The sequence below is a fragment of the Odocoileus virginianus genome, chromosome 3 (genome assembly GCF_023699985.2).
Source record: "Odocoileus virginianus isolate 20LAN1187 ecotype Illinois chromosome 3, Ovbor_1.2, whole genome shotgun sequence".
Classification (NCBI taxonomy): Eukaryota; Metazoa; Chordata; class Mammalia; order Artiodactyla; family Cervidae; genus Odocoileus; species Odocoileus virginianus.
In genome coordinates this window covers 67,879,409-67,892,646 of record NC_069676.1, presented here as the reverse complement: position 1 = coordinate 67,892,646, position 13,238 = coordinate 67,879,409, and the positions used below count along the sequence as shown (strand labels likewise).

Sequence of the window (13,238 nt, the reverse complement as noted above, 5' to 3'; positions counted from 1 at the left end):
AATGTGTTGTTGTTGTTTAGTCACTAAGTCATGTCTGACTCTGCGACCCCATGGACTGCAGCATGCCAGGCTCCCCTGTCTTTCATTATGTCCCAGAGTTTGCTCAAACTCATGTCCATTGAATTGGTGATGCCATCCAACCATCTCATCCTCTGTTACCCTCTGAAGAGGGTCAAAAGGTACAAACTTCACATTATAAAATTAGGTCATGGGAATGTAACATACAGCATGGTGACTATAGTTAATAATACTGTATTGCATATTTCAAAGTTACTGAAACTACTAGATCTTAAAAGTTCTCATCACAAGGGAAAAAAAAAAACATTTTGTTACTATGTATGGTAACAGATATTAACTAGACTTCTTGTGCTGATCATTTTGCAAAGTATACAATTATAGAATCATTATGCTATACATTTGAAACTAATATAATGTTATTTTTATATGTCCATTATACCTCAATTTTTAAAAATAGCCTCTCTGCCTTTTTTTGACAACCCAGAACCAACCTGCTACCATCTTAATCTCATTTTTCATGCTTTTGCCAACGGAGTCTCCCTCCTTCCTTTTCTCTTTTCCACTTAATTCTTGTCCCCTTGCCATTAATCCCAAGTGCTAATCAGGAGATGTTCCCTCCCTAAGGAAACTCTGGAACCACCTGTTAAAATATTCATTTTTCTCACCCCACTTAACAAATCTGGTCCTACACTCTTTGCATATGCCAGATGACTAGTCCATTTGACCTTGTAGAAAGCTCCTCCCAAATTTCCCGGGTCCTGCTCCCTGTCTGCCCCCACCTCAGGCTTTCCTGTGCTTGCTAGTCAGCATGCAGCTCACATAACCATGCATATGTCTTAAGTGAAGTGAACTGAGCCCATCAATGTGTACTATTGTCTTCTAATTGCTTTTAGACCTGCAGACTTTAAACAACTTTCTTCACCCTTCAGCTCAGCACTGATTTATTCAGCTTCTGTGAGCAATTTATTCACTTTTAATTAGATCCAACTTAATTATTTTGTCAGTAAAACAAACCAAAAGAATCTATAAAACAACTTTTAAGTGAAATCACATTCCTGCCTGGGGGGATATAAAAAATGAAATTATGCATCTCATTTTACCTGCCTCTTGCAAAGACAGGATTGCCCACATTGTCGTTTTATTTCCCAAGACCTTTTGTCTTTCATTAAGGAAAAGACATGAGAAATCAGGCTTGAAATAGAGAGGAGAAAATGGGAAAAGTTATTTTCAGTGGAGAGCAGGTATGGGGGTGCATAAGTTAAGTGTTAGTCACTCAGTCATGTATGACTCTTTGCGATTCCATAGACTGAAGCCTGCCAGGCTCCTCTGTCCATAGAATACTCCAGGCAAGAATACTGGAGTGGGTTGCCATTCCCTTCTCCAAGGGATATTCTTGACCTAGGGATCGAACCTGGGTCTCTTGCACTGCAAGCAGATTCTTTACCATTTAAACCACCAGAGAAGCTCCCATGCCTGGGAGTGCAATAGGGCAGGGCTTCTCCAGATCTGCTTTCGGGCAACCCCTGTCCTAGAATATTCTGGGAACTGTTTAAGAGAGCAGGTTTCCCACCCCAGCCCCAGAACTTCTGAGTCATTAGGTCTGAGAGGTGGGGATACGAGATGGGGCTTCTTACTTGCCTGTTCTCTCACATTCTAAACTCATGCCTGCTTCTGGACACCCAAGCCCTCATCTTCACTAACTGGCCACTTCTGCTTCTCCAGGAAGCTTGCCTTGTCCTTCCTATTTGAACAGCTTTTCTTCTATCTGTGACAACGACCTCTGCTTGCTGTCTGCACTTATTCAGTTCCCCACTGATAGCCTATGCATTCCCCTGTCCTGTGTGTACATCTCATCTCTATAACTATTTTGTTAGGTCAGGAACTCTCATTACAGATCAGTCACTCAGCACTCAGCCAAGGCTCCTGTCTGCACTGTTGGGCTCTCACTACCAAACAAGTATTTCCAGCCTTTCAGAGCCCAAAGATCCTTTTGTCATCAAAGAACTTTACAATCTCTACCTGAAATTTGCTTTCATTTTAGTTTTTGTGTGACTTCCCTGGTGGCACAGACAGTAAAGAATCTGCCTCCAATGCAGGAGACCTGGGTTCAATCCCTGGGTCAAGATGATCCCCTGGAGAAGGGAATGGCAACCCACTCCAGTATTCTTGCCTAGAGAATTCCATGGACAGAGGAGCCTGGTGGGCTACAGTTCATGGGGTCACACAGAGTCAAGCACAACTGAGCGACAAACACTTAGCAATCATGGATTGAGAAAATGCATAGTAGCAAAATCCTATTGTGAAATCAGTATTATCTTTAGACAAATTTATAGTATATCTATCTTAAAAGTAACTGCCACGACTTCCTTGGTGGTCCAGTAGTTAAGACTTTGCCTTCCAATGTGGGGCATTTTCATTTGATCCCTGGTCAGGGAGCTCAGATCCCCTATGCCTCATGGCCAGAAAAAACAAAACATAAAACAGAAGAAATGTTGTAACAAATGAAATAAAGACTTTAAAAATTATCCACATCAAAAAAATCTTAAAGTAACTGCCAAACTTTAAAATAGGGGCTCGTGTATGTATGCAGCATATGATGTGTTCCATACAGACTATGCCGGGAGGGCATTGCATACTCTGACCTCTTGATGTCAGTGACATACTTCAGGGAAAAGTATAAGGACCAGAGTTTAGGGGCTACTCTCTTGGCCTCAGATTTGAAGTATGACACCCAAGTAGAAGGTGTCAGGGTGTTTGGAAAATGTAAGCTCTTGCTTCAGCTAACAGCAGTAATGACAGGTCTCACCATGTTATGTTGTCATCTTCCACGTTACTCCAGTAGCTCTCACTGGCTTCATCTGTTGTTCAACTCTCTGACTAAATGTCTTTTAATCTAGGACCTTGCAGAGAATGGCTAATACTCACCAAATAGTCTTTGTGCTTTCCAAGTAGCCCAGCTTCCTTTGCAGTCAGGGTGAGGCCCTGTGACTGATTCTGGTCATTTGACTCTGAGCAAAGTAATGTTATTCACTTATGGTTCCTTGTTATGACTACATTTAAAGCCACATGTTGAGATCGTGAGGTGGAGAGGGAGTCTGGATCCATAAGTCTCTGGATGGGAGCAAGTTACGTGGACCTGTAGACTCTTTGTAGGTTGTGCTAAACCACTGAGCTTTGGAGCCTTATTTGCTTCACAAGCTAGCATAGCTTCTGTTGCTGTTGTTTAGTCACTAAGTCATGTCTGACTCTTTCCGCCCCCGTGGACTGAAGCCCATCAGCCTCCTCTGTCCATGGGATTTTCCAGGCAAGAACACTGGCATGGGTTGCCATTTCCTTCTCCAGGGGATCTTGATGACCCAGGGATTGAACCCATGTCTCCTACATTTGCAGGGGATTCTTTACCACTGAGCCACAAGGGAAGCCCCTGTCATAGGTTAGCCTGACTAATCCATAAAGTGAAAAAGGAGCTTTTAAGGAACTGCTAAATACCTAGATCCATGCACCTAGAAATAAGAGAGAGAGAGGAGAGCTTGGGTATTTGCGAATACTGAGCAGGAAGGAAAGAGGTAGGCAGGAGCTGCATCATATGAAGAAATGTAGGCCACAGTGAGAAATCTAGATTTTGTGCAACAGCAACCATAAAGAACATAAGAAGAGAACTGACGTGATCTAATTTGCACTTTAGAAAAATAGCTCTGGCTGCCATGTGAAGGCTAGATTGGAAAGGGAACAAGCAAGGCTGTAGGAGCCAGTTAAAAGTTTGTTGCAATTCATCCAAGACAAGAGATGCTAATGCCTTTTATTAGAAAACAGTAGAAATGTCAAGAAGCAAATGGATTTGAAGACTATTTAGCAGACAAAAATAGATAGACCAAAAAGAGATTGGCTGTAGCAAATAAAGCAGGAATCAGACGTAATGACTAGATCCTTTGAGTAGGTTCTGGTGGGAAAATCACTAGGCCATTCAGGTAAGACCTAAATCAAATCTCATACAATTATATGGTGGGAATGACAAATGGATTCAAAGCATTAGAACTGATAGAATGCTTGAAAAACTATGGACAGAGGTTTGTAACATTGTACAAGAGGTGGTGATCAAAACCATCCCTAAGAAAAAGAAAGGCAAAATTGTTGTCTGAGGAGGTCTTACAAATAGCTGAGAAAAGAAGAGATGCTAAAGGCAAAGGAGAAAAGGAAAGATATACCCATCTGAATGCAGAGTTCCAAAGAAAAGCAAGGAAAGATAAGAAAGCCTTCTTTGATCAATGCAAAGAAATAGAGGAAAACAATAGAATGGAAAAGACTAGAAATCTCTTCAAGAAAATTAGAGATACCAAGGGAAGATTTCATGCAAAGATGAAAACAATGAAGAACAGAAACGGTATGGATCTAACAGAAGCAGAAGGTATTAAGAAGAGGTGGCAAGAATACACAGAATTATACAAAAAAGTTCTTCATGACCCAGATAATCACAATGGTGTGATCACTTGCCCAGAACCAGACATCCTGGAATGTGAACTCAAGTGGGCCTTAGGAAGCATCACTGCAAACAAAGCTAGTGGAGATGATGAAATTCCATCTGAACTATTTCAAATCCTAAAAGATGATGATGTTAAAATGCTGCACTCAGTATGCCAGCAAATTTGGAAAACTCAGCAGTGGCCACAGGACAAAGGTCAGTTTTCATTCTAATCCCAAAGAACGGCAGTGCCAAGTAATATTCAAACTACTGCACAATTGCACTCATTTCACATGCTAGCAAAGTAATGCGCAAAATTCTCAAAACTTGAGAATTTCAAAATTATGAAATTCAAAACTGAACTTCATAATTCAAAATTATGAATCTAGGCTTCAATAGTACATGAACCAAGAATTTTCAGATGTTCAAGGTGGATTTAGAAAAGGCAGAGGAACCAAAGATCAAATTTCCAACATTCATTGGATCATAGAAAAAGCAAGGGAACTCTAGAAAAACATCTACTTCTGCTTCATTGGCTGCACCAAAGCCTTTGATGTGGATCACAACAAACTGTGAAAAATTCTTAAAGAGATGAGAATACCAGACCACTTGACTTGCCTCCTGAGAAACCTGTATGCAGATCAAGAAGCAACAGTTAGAACCGGACATGGAACAATAGATTGGTTTCAAATTGGGAAAGGATTACATCCAGGCTATATATTGTCACCCTGCTTATTTATCTTATAAATAGAGTACATCATATGAAATGCTGGGCTGGATAAAGTATAACCTGGAATCAAGATTGCTGGAGGAAATATCAATAATGATATCTCAGATATGCAGATGATATCACCCTCATGGCAGAAAGTGAAGAGGAGCTAAAGAGCCTCTTGATGAAAGTGAAAGAGGAAAGTGAAAAAGCTGGCTTAAAACTCAACAGTCAAAAAAACTAAGATCATGGTATCTGGTCCATCACTTCATGGAAAATAGATAGGGAAACAATGGATATAGTGACAGACTATTGTCTTGGGCTCCAAAATCACTGCAGATGGTGACTGCAACCATGAAATTAAAAGATGCTTGCTCCTTGGAAGAAAATCTATGACCAACCTAGAAAGCAAATTAAAAAGCAAGACTTTACTGACAAATGTTCCTCTAGTCAAAGCTATGGTTTTTCCAATAGTCATGTACAGATGTGAGAGTTGGACCATAAAGAAGGCTGAGTGCCAAAGAATTGATGCCTTTGAACTGTGGTGTTGGAGAAGACTCTTGAGAGTCCCTTGGACTGCAAGGAGATCCAACCAGTCAATCTTAAAGGGAATCATTCCTGAATATTCATTGGAAGGACTGATGCTGAAGCTGAAGCTCCAGTACTTTGGCCACCAGATGCAAAGAGCTGACTCATTGGAAAAGATCCTGATGCTGGGAAAGATTGAAGACAGGAGAAGGGGATGACAGAGGATGAGATGGTTGGATGGCATAATCAACTCAAAGGACATGAGTTTGAGCAAACTCCAGCAGATGGTGAAGGACAGGGATGCCTGGTGTCCTGCAGTCCATAGAGTAGCAAAGAGTTAGACATGACCGAGTAGCAATGATCCTTTGGGTAATTGAAGATGCTATTCATGAAAATAATGACTGTTGCAACCAAAATGAATTTTGGGGAGAATCCAAGACTTCTAGATATGTTAAAGTTGTGACACCCAGCAAAGCAATGGAGATGGCAAGTAGGCAATGGGATTACCCCCATCCAGTGCCCATGAATGAGGTTTGAGCTCCAAATACACTGAACGGGAAATCAGCTTGTTATATAACTGGTGATGTCCTAAACACTAATGAACTTGGGAGATAATGACATTTAACATAGCAGACTACAAAAATAATCTCATCTGTTTAAAAAAATAGTTGTCCTTGAAAGTCTGTTGGAGTAAGGCTTTCATGGACTTAGAAGCTAACAGAAAATCAATCACGGACAAAAGCATCAACTAGGCTTATGATGAATTCTGAGCAGGACATGTTATGATACCTAAGTCTTATAAAAACCTTTGATTATTCCTTTCCTGCACAGGTCCATTCTATAAGGATTTCATTTGTCAAGTATTTTCATTATCTTCAACAGCAGTAGCCTCCAACCTTTTCAGCACCAAGGACTGGTTTCATGGAAGGCAGTTTTTCTGTGAACCAGGGAGATGGAGGATGGTTTCGAGATGATTCAAGGGCATTACATTTATTGTGCACTTTACTTCCATTATTATTACATCAGCTTCCATTACATCAGGCTTTAGATCCTGGGGGTTGGGGAACCCTGTTCTACAGAACTGCATCCTTTGGTTAATTTTATTAATATTTAAGGTGGTTGCTGTTTCGTTCTCACTCCCCAACTCCTCTCATGCTAGTCCCCACTTTCACCAGCCTCTAAAGGCAGCCATCCCCACCCCGCTCTATGCAAGGTCCTGCAGACTCAGTTCTTATTCAGTATTGCTTCCTCTCTGGAGGAAGGCAGCATCTGGCATCCTAATTATAGGACACGTTTTGTAGTCTGTGAATGAGGCACAATCAGAGCTCTTGCCCTTCCCTTTGGGGAGGACAGAGCTCGTCTGGTGCTTGTAGGAACTGCAAGCACACAGCAGCTGTATGTAGACTTCTGTAGCTGAGTTCACGGCCAGTGAAGGCTCTGAAGTTGAGCTGTCCTCAAGGCTTCTAGCCTAGCTGAACTCTACTGCAGGATAAGGTCTTCCTTTTAACCATTTTCCCCTTTGACCATTCCTTTCATGGGAAGCTTTACTGAACTTTCCTGGGTGGATCCCAGAGCTAGAAACCTTAGTGAATGGCTTTCAAACCATAATTTCTGTTTTCTGGCCTGCAACTACACATATTTTCTTGAATCAAAAATTCTATCAACTGAATAATGTTGTGAGGGTAAAAAGAAAAAAAAGAAACATAACTGTATATAACCATATCAATAATGTGACATAAAGAAGTCCCTTGTGGTCCAGTGGTTAAGATTTCCTCTTCTAATACAGGGGGTGCAGGTTCAATCCCTGGTTGGGAAACTAAAATCCTGCATGCCTTGTAGCCAAAAACCAAAACATAAAACAGAAGTACTTGTGTTGTGACAAATTCAATAAAGACTTAACAATGGTCTACATCATTAAAAAGAAACTTAAAATATGACATATCCTGGGTTCAAAATACTAAAGTGTGTGTGTGAGGGGATGAAGGGTTTACATCTTGGATTCTAGTAATTACAGGTTTTCCTGAAAGGGAATAAAAAGAAATGACAGTTTCTATGGAGAAAGTATTCTATTCCCTTTATTTTTGTTTCTTCATCTGTAAAATGGGTATGAGTAAGGTAGGTAGACAACTACATAGGGTGAAGGATTTCCTCAAGCAAATCCAATCAAAATAAATGGAAAAGGCAAAATGAATAAAAAATTGATAAGCTTGTTTATTGAAAATCTTTCCTTGATCTAGTAAAACGTTTGGGGAATGGATAGGAATGTGGTCAGTGGCTTTTTTCTTTAATTCAGGGCAGATGAAAAACCTTTTGTTGTTGCCTTTGTTGTTTTGAAACTTCTGTAGGGAAACAAATACCTTACAAAACATATTATCAGCCTTTCCTGCAGTAGTTGGTAAGCTTCAGATAATGAAAGTGACTGATACTGAGTGACTGGCGATATTTCTGAACCTGATTCCCAGACAGCAAACAGAGGTATAGACGGTCTGGAGCAAATGTAGTAGTAGCAGGCCAAAAAAGAAAAAGTTTTCATTTTTATAAAAGTAGATCTTATTAGTATCAATTAAAAAAATAATGTGTGTCAAGCCCAATTTCTAATATCGGTGTTTTAGCACAAAGCCAAAGGTGATTAAGCTTTTTAAAAATGAGTTGACTTAAAATATACTGCATTTAATAAAACAAATAATATTAGGGTACAGCAAGAATCAGAACAGTGACTCAAGAATGCTTTCAATTTGGGGAAAACTGATATAATTAGATGATTTAAAGACACATTAACCCTAGCCTATTTCTCCTATGGTGGTTATTGTTTAACTCAGTGTCTGATGGGAAATTGTTTTGTGAGTTTATACTATTTGTCCTCAGAGAGGAGTGCTTTAAAAACCCACCAAACTTTCTCACCTTCTAATTAATTCTAATGTCAGGATAGTGTACTATTTATCAAGAATCTAAGTGTAGATTAAATTTAGTTTTATAGGATTCCCCCCGCCCCTGATCAACTGATACACTTTGTAGAGAACTGTACATGAAGGGAAAATAATTCTCTAGTAACCACCTTTTCCTGTTTATAGTCCCACTTGGATCTTCTTTCCATTTTTAAATTCAACATGTTTTCTCTAGGCACAGGAAGCTTGCGTGTGTGACTTCTTGCTAAGTTGCTCACTTACTTCCAGACACATACACATGTATTTATACACATATAACACATGCTCACTATTTCTTCCAGTTACCTCTAATCCCCTAATCTCAGCTCAATGAACTCTACCTGCTCAGGGACAAAATCGCATTTCTCTGTCTTGCAGTTACACAGTACCCTCTTCTTTTGTGGCATTTATCCTGATTGGTGAATATGTACCTATTTCTATCAGTGTGTGCTTAAAATCTCTCAGCTAAAGTTTAGGAATTCCCCTAAATCAATTAAGAATATGTTCATGATGTTAGAGATAGGAACAATTTCTTAAAGAGAATGCAAAAAGCAGAAACCATGAAATAAAAACTAATTAATGGATTATTAAAAATAAATTTTAAAAATAATAGTAAAATAAAATCTCTCAGCCTCACTAGAATGCAAGCTCCAAGAGGAAAGGGATAGATGTCTAGGTTTTACTCACCTGGCACAAAACAAAAAGTTCAATAAATGTTTTTTTTGTTTGTTTGTTTCAATGAATAACTGTTTGAAAAGTAAAAGTGTTAATTGCTCAGTCATGTCCGGCTCTTTGCAACCCCACAAACTGTAGCCCGCCAGGCTTCTGTTTAATTGACCCCTAGTAATAATAGTGGAATTTGCTAAAGATGGGGTTTAGTTGAGTTCATTAAAATGTAAAAGAAAAGAACTAGAGTTAGAGTTAGAAAATGTGAGCCAGGCAGGATGGAGTAAATTTGGGAATAAGAACAGAATTTGTTAACAAACTGTAATTAATCCAGTATCTTAGACCCGTGGTCCAACGTAGAAGAATCGTCCCTCCACACACCCCCATTTAGAGGAAATCCTGCCCAGTGGAAAAGTGATATTAATACCCAAGAGGATTACTGCTACAAGCCAGAGGTGATCTGAGTGTGAATTAGCAAAATCAAATAATCACCAAGTTTATTGTTAGTGGGAGGTGCCATGTTGAAAAATTAGAATGAGAGGATGACTTTACAACTGGAAGGACCTTGGAGATTTGCTTCAGATATGCCCCTCCCTTTCTGAAAGCAGTTAAAACCACACCTCAGATAAAAGGATTACACGATCCCCCTTTGGTTCCTGTTCTACTTTTGGGAAGAGGTAACTTATCTGAAGCAAAGGGCAGCCATGGGTCAAGGGGTTTGTCCATCTTGGCCCCTCCAGCCCATTCCTTTGCGCTTCCACCAGAGCACAGCCTGGGGCCTACAGCTCTGGTCCTTGGGTCCCTGCCCGACAGTCTCCAGGGCTGCTTCCTCTCAGCATCATAAATAGCCTTCATAGGCTACCTGGCCCTTGTCATCTCTACACCCTCACCTTTTGCTACTTGGTCTCCTGCCTCATGGCCTCTCTGGGAGAGTCCTGTGAATTTTGTTTCTAGAAGCAGTTCTTCTACCTGGAACACCCTCTTACAACCTTCTACCTAGCTAATAGTGTCTATATACACATGCACATATATGTATACACACACATACAAACACACTTTCTTTTAAAAAAAAAAAAATCTTTGTTTTGTATCAGAGTGTAGCCGATTAACCATGTGCTCCACCTCCCACCCGCTTCGCCTGATGGACCTGCGCTGGTGGAGACAAGACTCTCATCCCTCCAGCCATCCAGCACCTCCACGCCTTTTTGCATTTCCTCCCTGTGACTCTCGCCTGTGCCAGCAGCATGGAGAGCTTAGAAGCTGACCTCTGGGGTCATTGCAGTTGGTAGTCAAAGAAGACAGCCTGAGGACTCTTCCCCACAGGATGTTTGTTGTTGTTTTCTTTTCCCCCAAACTTTAAACTTTTTATTTTGTATTAGGGTATCGCTGATTAACAGTGTTGTGATAGTTTCAAGTGAACAGCAAAGGGTCTCAGCTATACATAGGCATGTATCCATTCTCCCCCAAACTCCACGCCCATCCAGGCTGCCACATAACATTGAGAAGAGTTTCCTGATGTACAGTAGGTCCTTGTTGGTTATCCATTTCAAATATAGTAGTTAAGCATATTGTTTTCTAAATCATTGAAATGTCTTGCCCCTTTACCCATAACTACTTTAAGATGGATTTCCTACGAACAAGAACAATTTCTTATATAAGCGCCATATATTTATCATCATCAGGAGATTTAACATTACTAAAATCCTGTTTCTAATCCACAGTTTATGTTTAAATTTTCCCCATTGTCCAGTCATGTCTTTTATACCTCTTTGATCTCCCCCTGTCCAGGAGCCAATCCAGGATCACACATTACATTTTAACCTTCTTTAATCAGAAACAGTTCCTCTGCTTTTCTTTGACCTTTGACATTTAAAAAACCTAAGTCAGTTATTTTGTAGACGAGCCCCCAGTTTGAGATTCTTCATAGTTTCCCTGTGACTTCCACTGAAGTGATGTCCTCCTCAGTATATTGTGTCAAGGGGCTTAAGATATAAAATTATCCCCAAATAGGTGATGTTTGCTTTGATCTCTTGGAGAAGGTGGTGTCTGCCACATTTCTTCAGTACAAAGTGATTCTCTCTTTTAAAACCATTGTAATTAATAATTTGAAGGAAAGAGACTTTGATGCTATGCAGATATTCAGCTCCTCATCAAGCTTTCATCTACTAATTTGACATCCATTTTGTATCTGCTTTATTTTTATGGAAGCTTAGTTAACATTGTTAATAAAAAAAGGAATGTGATATGATAAATGGACTTTCTAAATTACCTTACCTAAAATACCTGCATCTCCCATGTCAATCCAATCTTCCTTTATGAAGATCTTATCACATAAAACTGAGAGATGTCTCATATGTATGGCATTAGCCAAGGCAAGATTTCTCATTTTCATTTTCTATTCTATTCATGAATGATCTTTTCATTTCCTTTTCTTTTACAATAATATTTTTTTAAAAAGAATCATGAAAGGAACATTTATTTTAATAATGAGGAAAAAGATATATATTATTATTTCAAGCTTACCAGCTGTCAAAATATTGCTTTTGGTCACATCATGATGGGCATCAGTAATTGCATTTACTTTTTCGTGCTTAGTACAAGGGCTCACTTAAGTCTCTGAAGAGCTGCTTGCAGCCTTGGGGTCTATGAATTGGAAATCATGTGGATTGATTAAAGTCATGAGGAGAATTAGGATAAGGGTCAGATCATAGGAGCATCAGGAAGATAAAATATTACCATTTAAACGAGAAATGGAACTTTTTCTCCTTTAGTGAATCCCATTTTCAAAGACAGATGGGGTTGGTCACTGTGAGATTAATAATACCTGACATTCACTCATCCATTTATTCAAAAGAAAATCATTCTGCAAGCCTACTGGGTGAGAAGAAAACTCTGTACAACTTCTAGCCTTTTAAATTATGTATTTGAATAGATTCTTCTGGATCTCTAAGCAAAATATGGCCAAAAGGAACCTTGGAAGCTTGATTATAGGTTCTATTAACATGTTATTGACTAGGGGATTTTTATAGAAATTAACACCTATGGCTAGTGATTTGTTATGTAAGTGAATATTGAAAAGTCTCTGGTCAATAATGTTCGGGTAAAAAAGATGTATTGATACGTCTGTAGTCAATAAGTTGTTAGAAGAGCTCAGAACCTGGAATACCCTAGAAAAAGCAGCCTGCTTCCTCCATCTCAGACTAAGCGCTCAATTTTAGAAACCACGAAATGGAAAGGAGAGAAAGAAACCCCCGCCCCTGACGACCAAATCAGAAAAAGCCCGCGTGTTCATAGAAGCACAGTTAGTGAAGTCCACTCACCTCAGGCCCAAATTTCCTAGAAATAAACTTTCTCCTTTGTTTCACCAATTACTCTCATGTGAGGTTCTGACCACTGATGAGCTTCTCTGAAATATCATCAGTATCAAAAACTTTACAGAGAGAGAAAACCTAAAGAATAAATATCTTTCCCCTTAACTTCATATACTTACTGTCCAAATTATTCCTCACAAAAAGCTTGTGAAAAAAGTTGAGTAAGACTAGATCTCTTCATATTCTGGTGAGGAAACTGAACACGAGAGAGATGAAGGGACAGTTTGGAGTCAGGGATGAATCAGAGCTAGAATTCTGATCCCTGGGGTCATAGTCCTCCCGGCTATACTTTTGTCCCAGTGAGGTCATCCACAGCCTCCCCATACCACCCACCAGCTTAAGTGCTTTCATAGTACTTTTATTTATGTGATTTTTAAAAATTATTTTGTTTATTTGGCTGTGATGGGTCTTTGTTACTGCTCGCAGGCTTTCTCTAGTTGTAGCAAGCAGGGGCTATTCTCTAGTTGTGGTGTGCAGGCTTATCACTGCAGTGGCTTTCTTGTTGCAGAGTGCAGGCTGAGTAGTTTTGGGGCATAGGCTTAGTTGTTCCCCGGCATGTGGAA

The 13,238-nt window shown here is 39.7% G+C and overlaps 1 protein-coding gene across 1 annotated transcript in view; it reads left to right on the top strand.

Moving 5' to 3' along the window:
- The window catches only part of ATP10B (ATPase phospholipid transporting 10B (putative)), a 287,108-nt gene that overhangs the window by 149,240 nt on the left and 124,630 nt on the right, over positions 1-13,238 (top strand). The gene's annotated exons all lie outside the window — the stretch shown is intronic.